This window comes from Rattus norvegicus, chromosome 5 (assembly GCF_036323735.1).
Source record: "Rattus norvegicus strain BN/NHsdMcwi chromosome 5, GRCr8, whole genome shotgun sequence".
NCBI classification, from domain to species: Eukaryota; Metazoa; Chordata; class Mammalia; order Rodentia; family Muridae; genus Rattus; species Rattus norvegicus.
The window spans coordinates 160,427,433-160,443,172 of record NC_086023.1 but is presented as its reverse complement, the minus strand read 5'-3'; the positions used below and the strand labels follow the sequence as shown (position 1 = coordinate 160,443,172).

The window sequence follows — 15,740 nt, the reverse complement described above, 5'->3', positions numbered from 1 at the left end:
ATACTCTTTCCATGATGTAGATTACTATGTGGGAAAGATTTAAAAATGCAGACAGGAAGTCAGTTAACCACTGGTAATAGTATCATATAGTGATGGACCTGATAACATGTGTGTGTGTTGTTAATTATATTTGAATAAATCGTTTTGTCTTAAGAACACATGAGCAGCATGAAGTCTGGTTTACCTACTGAGGTCAAGCTTGTCGTGTGATTTTGTTTCCCCACAGCACTCCGACTTCTTTGATAATGCCATTTGCAATGTCAGTGTCATCTTTGTTACTAATTCTCTTTCCTCATTATAGAGGGGAAAGAAAGACAAAGGGATGTGGGTGATCAATGTAACACGATTCTTATGGCTGCAATAATTCTTTCAAAAAGACACTAGATTGGTAGTTTAAAACCATGAACTTTTTTGAAGACATAATCTGTATGATTTAGTGTCCTGGAAAAGCCACTTCCTAGCTATTCTCCTTGCTAAATTTTCTGAGAATAAGTCATAGAGTGTTTCCTTAGAAGCCAGGGAAATGACCACTTTGATATTTTCATGTTGGCTTGTCAGGGATTGGCCATAATTCCCACCCTAATATCCTCAGTAATTTAAATCATCAGGTGACCCACTATTTATTGAGTTCTGAACTTTTGTGCTAGACACTCTGCATCCTGCTCAGTTGGACAGACGGACAAAACAGGATGGATCCCTGTGGCTATAGAGAGAACTTCTAGTTTAGACAGCAAACCCATAGAGATTTCAGCCGACCTTGGTCCCTCTCAGTGTTAGCATGCACCAAGTGATCATATGCCATTTCTGGTTTTTAATTAGTTCCTTAAGGAGTTCATATAATGTGTTTTGATCACATTCAACCCTACCCCAACTCCTCCCAGATCCACTCTTCTTCCTTCACCACCTACTCAACTTACTGTCCTAAAAACAAAAACGAAAACCTCATCAAGATCAGTCTGTGCTGCCCATGAACCATTGGATGTATGTCCTTCCACTGGATCATCATTAATCATTAAGGAGATGAACCCTTAAAGAAAACGGACTCTTCCTTTTCTAGAAGGTATCAGTTGCCCATGATTCCTGGGCCTATGAGGCAGATATTTAAGATTGACCATCCCAATCTCTTATTCTCTGCACCTTCACCAGTTTTCGACCTCTACTATAGCCACCATACACTACAAAGACAAGCCTTCCTGATGAGGGCTGAACACGCACTCATCTATGGATATAAGGATAAGTCATTAGGAATCAGTCTAATACTCTGTCTATTTTGCAGAATAATACAAGTAAGTTCTCCCTTATGATCTATCTAGCTGCATGTGCTTGACTCCTATATCAGGGCTGTATATGGGTTCAACTTGTGCAACAGGACCTAAATCCAAGCAGGAAGTGGTTGGTTACTCCCACGACGTCTGTGCCACTGTTACAGCGTGAACCGTCATTTCAGGCCGGTTGCTGTGGCTCACAAGGCTCACAGCTGGATAAGACAGATGATTACTTTTCTCCTCTGGGAGTGTGCAGAGCGATTTCCATACTCTGATGCTAGCTGGTAGAGATGAAGCTTCCGTGTCAACACCAGCTTGATTTCTTTGTGCTCTGTGACTCAAGAATGTCATATCTTCAGCAATAGATGTCTCAACTGTCAATTTCTCGTGGGAAAGGGAAGACAGTGGCAATCGCCTGCAATAGTTGGGGCTCTATGGGGCCTTGCTGATCAACAGCTCTAAGGGAGATAGCCCATTCCTGCCACTGAGCTTTATGTTTATTGACTTGTAATGTCTAGTAGGAGCATCGTTACCCCATTACATGGTAACTCCGTTTAAGTTCCTTTTATATGTGAGAATATATGTTTCTTAGGAAGCTTCCGTATGACTTTTAAAAAATGTCTTTAGAGTTATTTATCCTTCCCCACATTCCCGCCTCAACCATGTCCTCCCATCCCTCCATTTACCCATCCTGTACCGTTTTTAACTTTTGATCCTTTTCACCACATGCTCTCTACCATCCCTTGAAATCCTCTCCCCTTTACTAATTTCTTGACCTCTATGGACATTCCAAATGGGCCGTGTATATATGAAAATTCAAAGCTAGCACCCACAAATTAGAACATTCAGAATAGTTGTTTCCAGTCCTGTAAATCTTATAATCCCCCTTTTCGTAACGTCTGAGTAATACTCCACTGTGTAAATAATCCACGTTTTCTATATCCACACATCAGTTTAGGGACATCTACGTTGTTTCCATTCTATGACTACTGTGAATAGAGAAGCAATGGACGCAGATAAGCAGGATTCTCTATAGCAGGACAGAGTCTTTTGGGTGTATGCTCTAGGGTGACATGGCTGGGTCATCTGCTAGATCTATTTCTAGTCTTTCGTTTGTTTTTGGTTTTGAGAAACAGCCACACTGATTTGCACAGTGGCTGCACCAGTTTGCACAGCCACCAGCAGTGCCTACAAGTTCCCTTTCCTCACATGCAGAGCACTTACTGTTGTCTCTGTTTTGTTGACTTTGTTTTTGTTGCTTAAACCTTAGCCATTCTGATCGGGGTGAGACACAATCTCCAAGTAGTTCAAATTTGAATTCCCCTTATGGCTAAGGATGCTGAGCATTTAAAAAAATGTTCCTCAGCCATTTGTATTTCATATTTTGAGAACTCATCGCTTGGTTTCATGCCCTGTTTTTAATTGGGCTGTTGGTTTTCTTAAGATTTAGTTTTTGAATTATTTATACATTCTAGATACTAACTCTCTTCCAGGCGTCTGTCTGGCGAAGGTTTTCCCAGTGCTTTAAACTGCCTCTTTACTCAATGGTGTCTTCTGCTATACAGAGAAGTCTTTTGGGTTCAAGGGGTTCCAGTAATTAATTGTTGATTACTGCCTGCACTATTGATTGAGTTCTGGCATATCTCACACTTTCCCCTTTATCAGACTCAGGGATCGGGTTTTATTGAGGTTCTTTATCCATTTGGAATTGAGTTTTTTTTTTCCCTTCATGGAGAAATATAAAGATTAAGCTCCATTCTTGTTATAAGTAGCCATTCGGTTTGACCAACACCATTTATTGAAGATGCTGTCTTTGCTTTGGCTTCTTTGTCAAAAATCCGGTGGTTGTAGGATTGTGGGCTTGTGTGGGTCCTCAGTTCAATTTCCTTGGTCAATGTGCCTGGTTTTATGCCAGTGCCATGCTGCTATTGTGACTATAGCTCTGTGAATATCAACATACAGGGGACATATCTCAACATAATAAAGGCCATATGCGGAAAACTCATAACCAACATTTCTCTAAACTGACAGAAACTCAAAGCATTTCTACTAAAATGAGGAACAATCCTGAGACTTCATTCAGAGCCTGACAGTTTGTTCGGTACCCTCATTTATTATATCTCTGTTCCCATGGAGGGCATATGCTTATCTTTTAAAAATACGTCTTAATTATGCGTGTGGGGTAGTGTGTGTGTGTGTGGTGTGTGTGTGTGTGTGTGTGTGTGTGTGTGTGTGTGTGTGTGTTCATACATGTGTAGGTACCTGAAAAAGCCAGAAGAGCGAATTGGATCCCTGGGAATACAGGCAGTTGTAGGGTACCTTCCGTGAGTGATTGGAACTAAATTCAGTTCTTCTGCAAGAAGAGCGAGTGTTCTTCCTCGCCCAGTCATCTCCCCAACTTCTGGATTATCTCTAGCAGATGGGTGGCTGTTCAGTTACCCCATGTTCATAAGCTGTGGCTTGTTTTCTTTTCCCTCTGAGTTCATTCTTTTTTGAAAGAGAAGATTATGTCTGATGATAAATAAAAGTCTACATCCCTCCCTGTTCTCTCAGTGGAAATAATTCCTTACTGATAAGAGGCCTTATCTCTGCGGCTCACTGGGATCTCAGTGGTTGGGTTATGAATGGTCCTTCAAGCCCACAAGTGCTGAAATCATGTCCCTGGTGGGTGGAACCATCCTTCTTTACTCTGGCAAAAGACCAAGAAAGCATAAGCAGAATTAAATGCTTCTTAAACATAAGTCTTCAGGAATGTAGTTATATAGAAGATGGTTTTTGTCAGGCTGTTGGCACCACATCAAAACTGAGGTTTTAAGAATGAAACTCCTTGCTGTATTTGTTATCTGTTACTAAGAAGGAAATTACACACCAGTGGAGAGGCTTGAAACAATAACGACTATAGCAAATCTCCATGACATAGTGTCTTAGGGCAGGAATTCTAGGGCTTACTTAACTGATCTGGTCCACTGTCTCATTAAAAGATGTAGTAATGATACTGCTGTTAGATGGTGTGTTCCCATGACCCTCGTGCTCATGCGTTCCCATGATCCTGTGCTCGTGTGTTCCCATGACCCCATGCTCATGTGCTCCCATGATCCTCTGCTCATCTGTTCCCACGATCCTCTGCTCAGGTGTTCCCATGACCCCATGCTCATGTGTTCCCATGATTCCATGCTCATGTGGTTGTCAGGCCTATGCTGACTTCAGTTCCTTGCCGTGTGAGCCTTTCCCCAGATCTCCAGTCCTTGGGACAGGGCTGACTTCCGGCTGAGAGAGCACTCAGAGATAAAGCTAGGTGGGGCATGGTGATGTCTGACTCACTTAGCAGTGCCTAACATGCCTAACATGTATATACACAGCCCAACACTCAATCCTCAGCACTGCAGAAGCCCTGTGGTCGTGCACACCTGTAATCCCAGCACAAAAGAGGTAGAGGCAGCAGGGAGACCAAGAGTTCAAAGTCGTCCTTAGGTTCAAAACAAGTTTGAATCTAAAGGAAGCTATAGAGAAACAGAGATACTTGGAGAAAGCAATAGTAGGAGGGAAAGAGCAGGGAGAAGGAGAGAAAGAGAATAACTCTGTAAGCCTGTGAGACTCTAACACCTTTGAACAGGTTACTCCTATCTGGGGCGGGAAAGGCTTACAGAGGTATGGTACTACCAGAAGGTAGTACTCAGTGAAATCTATTTTGGAATCTGGTTATCATAGTCTACCTTCTGCCCTCAAGGCTTTGAATGCGAATCATACTCCTTTACTGCCAAGAACTTCATACCCATCTATTCAATGTCATTCCAGTATCCCATTAGCATCATTGAAAGTCTTGAATCTTGTATAAAATGAGGTCCATAGAGGTTCATATACAGACACATTTGCACGTGCGTGCACACACACACACACACACACACACACACACACAAAACCAATATCCCTGGCTAAAAGTACTAAGGCTCTCAATCTAAATAGGAGAGAATTAAAGAGACATGTTATCAACCCCTGCAAGCAGAAGGGGATGTAGGGCAAATGCTAGAAGCATCCATTTGTAAGGAAGAATATTCAGAGTACATAGAAGTTAGTAGACCAGGTAAATTCCAAATCACCTCTACCACAGTTCAATGGTTCCTTAATTAGGAGTGAGAATAACTCCTTGTGAACTGGATTTATGTCTGAGCTCTTGGCTATGCCTTTAAAGTCACTCACTGTGCTTCCTATATAATGGTGTCTTGTGTTTGTAGCTGCCCAGTTTCCCTGGTCTGCCCTTGGCTTGGAGAGCTACAGGGATACAGAGACCAATTTTCCTCATGCTCTTTCCATTCCAACGTCTACTTAAAAACACGGTTTCCTTTTTGCCTGTCTGTATCCACTCATAGTCCAGAATTAATACCAAGAACGAATCAGGTGACACCTTCAACAGTTCAGTCATAAACTTCTCCAGATAGACCAGGGGAGTAGTAGATAGGTTTTTCTACACCTCACATGACTACAGACCATGATTCTTTGACCTCCTGCCACTACACAGCACTCATCCCTTTTCTCTACTTCCTTCCGGTGTCCACTAGCAGCCTCTGTGGGGACCATCAGGGCTTGTCAGATATTCTAGGACATTTTTCTACAAAGTCCTTTGGTTTCTGACACCTAGGTCTTTTGTCTGTGACCACCCAGTTGTCTCATAAGTGACTTCAAATCTAGTGACTTAAACCATGTGCCTCATCATCCCACCACCCTGCCAAATTTTGGAGTGGTCTGGTCTGCCCCAATCACGCAGGCCCAGGGTTTCTTAGGGAATGCTGACAAGCTGTCAGTATAGTCCCCCTTGCCCTTTAACTTGCCTGGAGCTGCTTCCAAAATGGCGCCTTCACAAGACACTAAGCGCATGGTCCATGTTGGTAGGAACATGCCGTGACCTGCCTGAGGGTCCCACGGCACACGCTTCTTGGAGAGAGAGAGTCAAGGGAAAGCACAGTGGGTTTTCCTCATCTAGCCCCAGGAGTAACGCTCTGTTATACCCAAAATTCCCCATTGGTGACACAAGTCATTATCATTCAGAGTGAGAGAGAATGGACCAAAACTGTGATACCAGGGAAACAAGAATCATCAGAAGCCATTTTCAAGTATGACCACAATGTTCACCTTTCTACGTCAGTGTGCTGACAATACAAAGTCTCAGATCCTCAGGGCTATGTACCAACACCCGTTTCTTACTAAAAATGACACATAATTGTATATATTCATATATTGCATATGTTAAATAATATAGACTACACATTGTATATAAAAACATGCATTTGGTTTCTTTGAGACAGAGTCTTACTGTGTTACTAAAGCAGGCTTTGAATCTTCTTGGCATGATCCTCCTGCCCCAGCCTCTTGGGTACCTGATTTAAAGGCCAGCCCTGTCATGCCTGACTAGCAGCCACTCCTTAACACCCCTCAGGGTGACATGAACAGTAACTATACCGAAAGGTAATCACTGCCATCTCTCGTTTGTTGGCTTGCTTGTTTACTTTCAGTCTCTAGTTTTCTAATTAACACATTTACACAGAAATCCCCCTAAGTTGCTTTTGGCCAGAGTGTTTTATTATAGCAACAGAAAGGAAACTAGAAACTTTTCCATGTTTCACGTGCATGTATGGGTACGTGTACGTTGGCATGTTAGTACACGTGTGTGAGCGTTTGGTGTGTGCTTGTGGAGGCCCATGGTTAATGTCGGGAGTCATTCTGGAGCACCATTCCTACTTATTTCTTGAGCCAAGATCTCTCAGTCAAACCCACAGCTCACTGATATGACTCGTCTCTCTAGCTTGCTCTGGGGAGTCTCGTCTCTTCCTTCTCAGGCCGGAATTCCATCTCCACTCAGCTTATACAGAGAGTTGAGGATCTTAGCGTTGCTCCTCACATTTGCATGGCAAATGCTTTCACCCGTGAACCGTCCTCCCAGCCCCTGTGGAATGAGTGCAGTCTACATGTGAAACAGACTTGAGCCGGGAGCCGGGAATGGAGTGCGATGGACCTGTGTGAGAGTCATTTACTCCTTTAAGAAGTGGCAACCATTTAGCCCATCTCTGCCTCAGTTGTCTCTTTTGTGTGCGTGGTTGTGATGTAGAGATTCAGAAAGGGCCGCCGCAGGGACTTGATCATTGTTCGGTCTGGAGGAAACCATGGTAGTAATAAGGAAACGTACCCTGAGCCTGGGAAGGCTGGAGGCATTGTTACTTCCCAGCATGTGATAGCACAGTTCTTTCTTCTGTCTTCATTTTGCAGGTGAGAGGCTGAAGCCCAAGGTCTGCTCCAGAGGCTGCTGGCCAGGGAACAGTGAGTCCTACTGAGCCCTTTATGTGTGTGCGCATGAGCAGGTGTTCACATTTATGGACACGGAGGTTGATAGCAGGTGTCTTCCGCAACTACTCTTCCCCTTAGGTTTTCTTTTTCTTGGATATTTTATGTATTTAAATTTCAAATGCCATCTCCTTTCCCTCCTCTCCCATCCCCCCTCCTCCTGCTTCTATGAGGATGCTCCCACTCCCACCCACCCACTCCCACCTCAGTGCCTGACCTTCCCCTACGATGGAGAAATGAGCCTTCCCAGGACCAAGGGTTTTTCTTCCTATTGATGCTGGACAATGCCATTCTCTGCTACATATGTGGCTGGAGCCATGGGTCCCACCATGTGTTCTCATTGTTGGTGATTTAGTCCCTGGGAGCTCTGGGTGGGGGGTCTGGTTGGTTGATATCGTTGTTCTTCCTATGGGGTTGCAAACCCCTTCAGCTCCTTCAGTCTTTTCTCTAACCCCTCCATTGGGGGTCCAGATTTTTAACCTAAAGGTTTTTTTTTAAGATAGAAAAATGTTGAGTGTGTGTGTGTGTGTGTGTGTGTGTGTGTGTGTGTGTGCATAAATGTATGTGCATGTATGTACAGAGGCCAGAAGAAGGTGTTAGATCCCCTGGAGCTAGAGTTATAAGCAGTTGTGAACCACCTGACTTGGCTTCTAGAAACGGAACTCAGATTCTCTGCAAGAGGAGTATGTCCTCTTAACCTCTGGGTCGTCTCTCCAGCCCCTCTCCACTTTACTTAAAAATAATAGAAATGAAACAAACAAACAAACAAACAAATAAACAAACAAACCAGGGTCTCTCACTGAATCTGAAACTCGTTGATTCTGGTAGCCTGGTTGGTTAGAAAGCCACAGAGATCGTTCTGTCTTCTAGGTTCTGAGGTTATACATGATTACTATGCCCCCCTTCTCTCTATAGATTCTGGGCAACCAAACTCAGGCACTCACGCTACTGAGTAATCTCCCCAGTGCCAAAGCCTGACTTCTAATCACCCTACCACCCCATGTAGGTGGCTACATACTTTCAGGCAGAGCCTTTTAAATACAAAACCTGAAATGAAAAGCCGCAAGGCACCAACTGCCTCATGCTGCCTATAAACCTATTGTCCATAAATAGAGCTTACTTGAGATTCAACGTGGTTTCCTTCTGACCTTTGAAACACATTGAAAGTTGCAATAAAACAAAATGATCTTAAAATATTAACAGACCAGAAGTAATTAAATGGCATAGTCAGTCATTAAAATTGGGAACAAGGCTTCCGTGGATAAACCCTTTCAGTTAGCCAAAAACAACAAGGTCTCTGGCTTGGCTAAGGCTCACAGGTCTACCACATCTTTACCAAGCTTGCAGCTCTCCTCCCTATCCCTAGAGGTTGGTGGGCCTGAAAAGTACCCCTGTTTAGAAAAGAAGAAAACCCCAACCAAATAAAAACTCCAACAAGAGAAACTGTAGAGCTTTGGTGGTGACACTCATACACACCCCTGCACTCAGTAAAAGCAGTTAGCATAGGCCCTCAGTAGACCTTAGAGCTTGGTGAGCCGGAGTATAGAGCTCAGGCAATTAAGAGGCTTGCAGCACATGCCTGGTGATTTGTGTTCAAATCCCCAACACCCATTTAAAACACTGAGGGTGGTGTCATGCAGGAGAGGACAGAGACAGGGGGATCTGTAGATCTGGCCAGATAGTCTACCAAAATCAATGAGCTCCAGGTTTAGTGAGAGTCCCTGTCTCAAAAGTTAAAGTGAAGAGTGATACTGGGGGACACCTTTACATCAACCTCTGGCCCCCACATGTAAGCCAACACATGCATTTTCATGAACATGTACACATGCACCCACCCCAGACATCAGATGAATGCAGCAGGTTCGCACAATCCTGAAACTCTATAAAGAGCCGGGACTTCAATGCTCCAGAGAAACCTGGTGTGAGTTCAGTAACAATCCACTGTTTGGCTGACCTCTGACCTTTGCCTGGCCTCTTATCTCTGGGGCTGCTCAATCAGGGGGAAGCAATTTTCGGAACAAGGAGGACAGCATTTCTCCAGACTCATGGCTGGAATGCTTGCCCTGAGATCACTCTTCATGCAGCCAGGTTTTACTCTGCCAAGGCTTGTGTTCCAGGGTTTGTGAGTCCCTGTTGAAATCAAGGAGGAGGGGCTCAGTCTTGGAGACTGTTCAATCCAAACACAGTCATTTTCATGGTGGGGAGGAGGGGCTCTCTGGGGGAAACAAAACGAGGGCAGGGAATTTGTAAGGATTCTTTCCACGGTGTTGATCGTTTAATGAGATAGGGCTCATGCACCCGTTTCCACATTAAATTCTTATAAAAGGATTGCGTCCCCCTTTTACGACGTCTGTCTTGGTGACGTGTGCACTTGTTAGTTCATCAGAGGAGAGACAGCTCTGAACTCATGTCTCCTGCCCCTAATTAGTTTTAAGTGGTTTTGACAGCCCAAGAATATTTGTCACGGCCCAAAACTTTTCACTGCGATGGTTAATCTTGGTTGTCAGCTTGACACATCTTGCCGAAGAGAGGGCCTCGCTGAGGAACTGCCTCCATCAGATTGGCATGTGGGCGTGTCCGCGGGGCACTTTCTTGATTGTTCATTGATATGGCAGGGCCCAGCTCACTGTAGGCAGAGATGTCCGTTGGTAGGCGGGCCTGGGTTGTTTAAGACAACAGTCTGAGCAAGTCAGGAAGCAATGCTCCCCCATGGCCTCTTCAGGTCCTGTCTTGAGGTTCTACCCTGATTTCCCTTTATGATGGACTTGGCCAAGTTCTCTAGGACCCTGGGTTGCCCCTGTTTCTCAAGGGAACCGGGTCCTCTGGCCACAGTGTGCTCAAGTCAGATATGGATGACAGGACAGCCTTTTGCACCTGATAGCCTTTCTAGCTCTTCTGTTCCAGTGTGACGTCTGCCCCCACCCCACTCTTGCTATTAAGCTCCCAAACCACAAGGATCTATTTAAAAATACAATTCTATACCAAAGCCTGGCCTCTTCTCCTTGACGTGAACAAATGACTGGGAGCCTCCTGTCCCAATTCACCAGCATCTCTGGGAGGTTCCAAATCTCATTTGCATGTGGATTTTGCCCTTGAGCTCCATAAGGCTGCTAAATTATCAATAGCCTATTTCCTTTATGGGTTGTAGTTTTGCAACACCCTTACACCCACCCCGTGATGTCCTCTGACGGTTCCTTCTGAAAAGAAAAGAACTACCTGTTCTCACCAGAGCTCTCTGCTCGGGATGGTCCCTCTCTCCTGCCTCTTGTTCGAAGTAAGCACTGTCTGCCCCAGCTGGTTTGAATCCTTGCCTCTCATGGTGATGTCTCTGCTCAGTACTTTGGTAGGGACCTGGCACTAGGATAGTTAGTGTCCCACACAGTAAAACTCTGTAGCCACCACACAATATCTGCAGACATGACTCATGACCTTGAGGCTTTTCTAGAAGATGCATGGATAGGTTCAAAGAATGGGAGGTAAACAAAAGAAGCAAAAATAGAGTGTAGCATCCTCCTCCATGACTTTAATGTGAGATGATGTGGGCAAGGGAGTTGGAGCTGCGCCACTGACTGCCTGTGTCCTGGGATGACTTATTTCTCCTCCTCTGTGGCGTGCAAGCGATTGGCCCACCATTGTCAGGTTTGTAAGGAGCGTCCTCATAACTTTAACTTCTCAAAGCTTATTTAATCGTGGTTCTCAAATGCTTTAACCTCCCTTTTAGCTAACCATCCATCGGAGGTAATGGAAAAAGAAAGGATATGAGGGGAAGTGGACCTCTTTAGAAAGGTTCTTTGGAGTAACTCCCACCTGTGTTGTCTGGAAATGGGCAGTTCAGTCCACAGGTTAGCAGACAGGGGCAGCTCGATCCACTCGCAAACACTTCATGGATACACCAGTTCGGTAGAGTTGGGATGGCAGACATGAATCAGCAGCCATGGCATGAACTGGCAGAGACAGCCAGGTCTCAATGTCAGCTTGAGTCAGCAGAAGGATCAGGCTCAACAAAAATGCCAGGAAAAGTCCTCAGCTATGCCTCTCTCAGGGAAGCGAAGATCAGCAAAGGTGAGAGACCAACAAGCATTTAGCTATGCAAGAAAGCCAAGCTCTGCCTCCTCCCTATCTGTTTGAGTCCTTTCTATACTAACTCCAAACCATAATGTGTCCTCCACTGGTCTTGTCTCAGCACATGTCTTACCTCAGCGTGTGTGTCTGTCTTAGCTGATGTCACTCTGCCAATCAGCCTGAATCCATAGAAAAAGCCTTGGCACACCACCAGAAGTTTTTCAGTGGGTTTCTCTCTATGGTGTCTCAACAAATGTAGCTCTCCTTTCGAGTAACACAGACTACCCTAGCTTTGTCTACACTGGCTCTGGGGGCTGAACTGGTGGCAAGGCAAGCATAAGCACTTTACTGAACATGCTGTCTTCCCATTCTGGAAGTAGACTTTCAGTCCAGCAGGAAGAGTCAGAGGACAGCAGAGCCCTTCACAGCTGTGTGATTGATTCTGTGGCTGTGGCCAAATTCTACCATCCATCAAACCTCTTCAATGAGAGGGAGCCAATGGGACCCAAGCATGGTCGGCTGTGTGAGGATGAGCTGTGTCAACGGTCAAGGGGCTCGGTGCGATGCTTGGCATTCAGAAAGTGCTTAGCATAGAGCGGCTGCCACTGCTGATAGTAGAAATACTAACTTCACTGAATGAGGGATGGGAGACCTCACTAGAGCACATGGAATACCGCAGGAACATTCTGGAAGCCTGGAGAAAGGCAAGGCAGGTGGACCAGTAGCAAGAATGAGATGTCTGCCATGAGACTTCTATATTGCTCCCACACTTAGCATGCTGGAAAAGCACTACATGTCCAAAAGAACATGATTTGGGGTTTTGATCTTTTCCAGGGTCGATATCTCTGGCGGTCAGTAAGTATGTTACCAAGAAAGGGACATCAGGATACTACATGGATAAATATGAAGTCAGGTGGAGTAGCTGTAATTGATGCATTTTCCACTTATGATGAACCTGTTAAGCTGTAACCCCATTATAAGTTGTGAAGCACATATATAAAGTAGGGTTCTCTGGGCACACAAGCCAAATCTAGCTTAAGATCAGTGAGTAAGCTGGGTGGTTGTACGTGATGGGGAGGTAGATCAATTGGTAAAATGCTGAGGTTCAGTCCTTAGAACCCATATCCAAAGCCAGGTGTGGTGGCATGCACTTGTAATCCTAGAGCCAGGGAGACAGAGACAAGAGCATCCTGAAGTTGATTGCCCAGGCAATCTAGTCCAATCAAAAAAACCTCGGGTCAGTGAGTGACCCTTCAAAAACAAGGTGGTTGGCTCCTGAGGAATGGCACTGGAGGTTGACTGCAACCTCCTGAGGCATGTGCACACATATGAACCCACACATACACACACACACACACACACACACACACACACACACACACACACACACACCAATAGAGTCCATCACTAAAGGCATCACTAGAGGCAGCTTGATCTTAAGATGCATGAAACTGAGGATAGGGAAGGGGGGGGCCTAGTCTGAGTCCACAATATCCTCTCCATTTCTCTTTCTTTCTGACCCTGCCTTTGTCTCTTTCTCTCCCTGGCTGCCTTTCCCTATGCAGAACACACCCTAGAATGGCATTAGCAACCAGAGTTCTCTGCACTCGATGTAATCTTCTGATGTCTCAGGCCCTGTGGTGGACCACTAAGGTGGTCTGGGATAAGTGGAATGAGTTGGTCAGGGACCATGATGGGCTGGTAGCCACAGGGCCATAAGAATAGGCATGCCGGCCCCACAGGTGTTAATTCATAATAGATTCTGATGGTCATACATGGACTTGGCTGCCCAGGGGCTCATGGGAACTAGGCAATGGCCACTGTAACCACATTGGTAAGTATTGTCACAGAGAAGCTCTGGGCCAGGCCCTACTGTAAGTTGCACTAAGTTGCATTAATTACTCTAATATGCATGATCATGACATCATCATGGCTTTATCTCCAAGGGACAGGTGAGAAAAGTCATCCTCAGATAGGTCAATGCCCAGACCAGCATACAGAGGCAAGTTTAGAACTCAGAATGTCTGACTCCAAGGTTCAGGCTTCCAGGCCTCCTTCAGAGATGCAGTCTTCCATGGATGATGAAAGACAGGGTCTCCCTTTAGGTTCCTTCTGACCTCAGGGTGGCTTCCCAAGACTGAGGCTATCTTTAGCCTCCATTGTGCAGATCTGAGCCTCAAGTCAGCACACACTCTGCTCCTGCCTTTGTAATTCCTTTCACTCAGAGCCTGCTTCTGCTACTTGGCCGCCAACTGCAGGAACCACAGCCACAGAAAGCGGCCATTTTCACAGCTAAACTAACTCTCTGGCAGATCTGCTCATTTGAAGAAAAGGTGTGGTAACCATGCTGGGTATGTGTGCATGCATGTGTGCATGCATGCGTGCATGTGTGCGCCCGCATGCATGAATGTCATGGGGCACACCTAGAAGTCAGAAGACAGCTTACAAGAAAGAGTCAATTCTCTCCTCCCACCATTCGGGTGCTCTAGTTAAACTCAGGTCCTTGCACCACTTCACAATAAGAGAAATCCTGGTTATAAATGCTGCAGTGTACTCTTTATCTGACCTTGATCTTGCAATCCTCCTGCCTCACAAGGTTTTTTTCAAACTGCAGTAGGATGCACGTAGACAAATTTCTTCTTTTAACCAAGTGAAGTCCATAGTTCAGCAGTGTTTAGCTCATGCACTGTGCATATCCATTGCCACAATTCTTTCCTGAATATTTTTATCATCCCCAAAGGAGACCCTTTACTTGAGTACTAAACAGTTGTTCTCATTCTCCTGGTCGGACGTCCTGAAATCTGTCTTTTGGTTTCACTGTTTGTCCACCATGGACAGTTCCTGTACATAGGATCTTTTTTTTTTTGCAGGTGGTGGTGGTGGTAGAGGGGGCAGTTGGCCTCTTTCACTAAGCTTAACGTTTCCAACTTCATTCATGTGGTGGCATATTATCAGTAGTTTATTCCTTTTTTATGAGTGAATAATGCTCCTCTGAATAGATATACCATATTGTGTTTACCCATCCACAAACTCATGGGCAATGAATGAATAGCTTCCAGATTTGGCTATGTGAACCAGTGCAATTCAAGTGCACAAGCGTTTGTTCAAATACCCTTCTCCAGTTCCTTCAATTACATACCTAAGAGTACATTGCCCATTGATACAGAAATCCTATATTTATGCGTTGATCCACCATCAGACTGCAGCAACATAATATGAAGGCTCTGACCTCTCTGCATCTTTATCTCTAGCAGGATGAGTTTTATTACAGCTGCAGGAAGGGGAAAAAAAAGGTCTGAATTATGTAGGCTCCATTTATTTAATGGGATTCCATTAAAACAAGAACTAGGAATGGATGGTCATTTTCATCCAAAATACATCATAGCTTCTGAGATTTGTGAAAAGCAAAGATTGTTTAACACACGGGGATAAATTTGGTGATTAGGTTGTATCTATGGACCGTATAAATAACAAGATCATAAAGTCCACGGAGTTGCTGGTGTCTCTGCCCCGTGATATGATTCATCAGGCATATTTTCCTGTAAAAGTAGTACAATAGCCCATCTCAATGGCATCTGGACTCATCTGCATAAAATGAGCATTTGAGGTCATATCATTATTACATCATATTCCGTGCTCCATCTGACCTATAAAAGCAGAAATGGGGTGATTCTGAACACATTTTATGCCTCTCTTCTATTTTTTAAAATAACGCATAATGTTGAGACTTGGCAACTTTTCCCCTTCTCCCAAACCATGAAAGTTCCATGATTTCGGGAGCCTAAAAAGAAGCTCACTAATGTTTAGGAAGATTCAAACCACACTTCAGATAAGTAACCTGCTTAAGAAGTATGTTTCTGCAGATTTGTGGACGAATGTAACACACAATGGATTGAAGGTCATTACGTATTCAATACAACCAACCAAGTAAACTGGGTTTTATGATCTCGTTTCCTAACCTCAGGTAGGGAGGAATCGTGTCTGTGGCTCTCCAGCCTCTAATCCATCATGTGCTCTAAGAACAGCTTTATTTAGTTGAGAGTTTTATAGGGCAAATGGGGAACAATGTGTACAACTTCC

At 44.7% G+C, this 15,740-nt stretch overlaps 1 protein-coding gene across 2 annotated transcripts in view; it reads left to right on the top strand.

The window, feature by feature from the left end:
- Positions 1-15,740, top strand: part of Kazn (kazrin, periplakin interacting protein) — a 990,282-nt gene that overhangs the window by 222,912 nt on the left and 751,630 nt on the right. The window contains exon 1 of one of the 2 annotated variants that reach the window (XM_006239310.5): positions 7,556-7,574. The exons of the other annotated variant lie outside the window; for it this stretch is intronic. The gene's annotated coding sequence lies outside the window, so the exon portion shown is untranslated. Of the gene's footprint in view, positions 1-7,555; positions 7,575-15,740 lie in introns of those variants that run through there. 2 annotated transcript variants of the gene reach the window in all.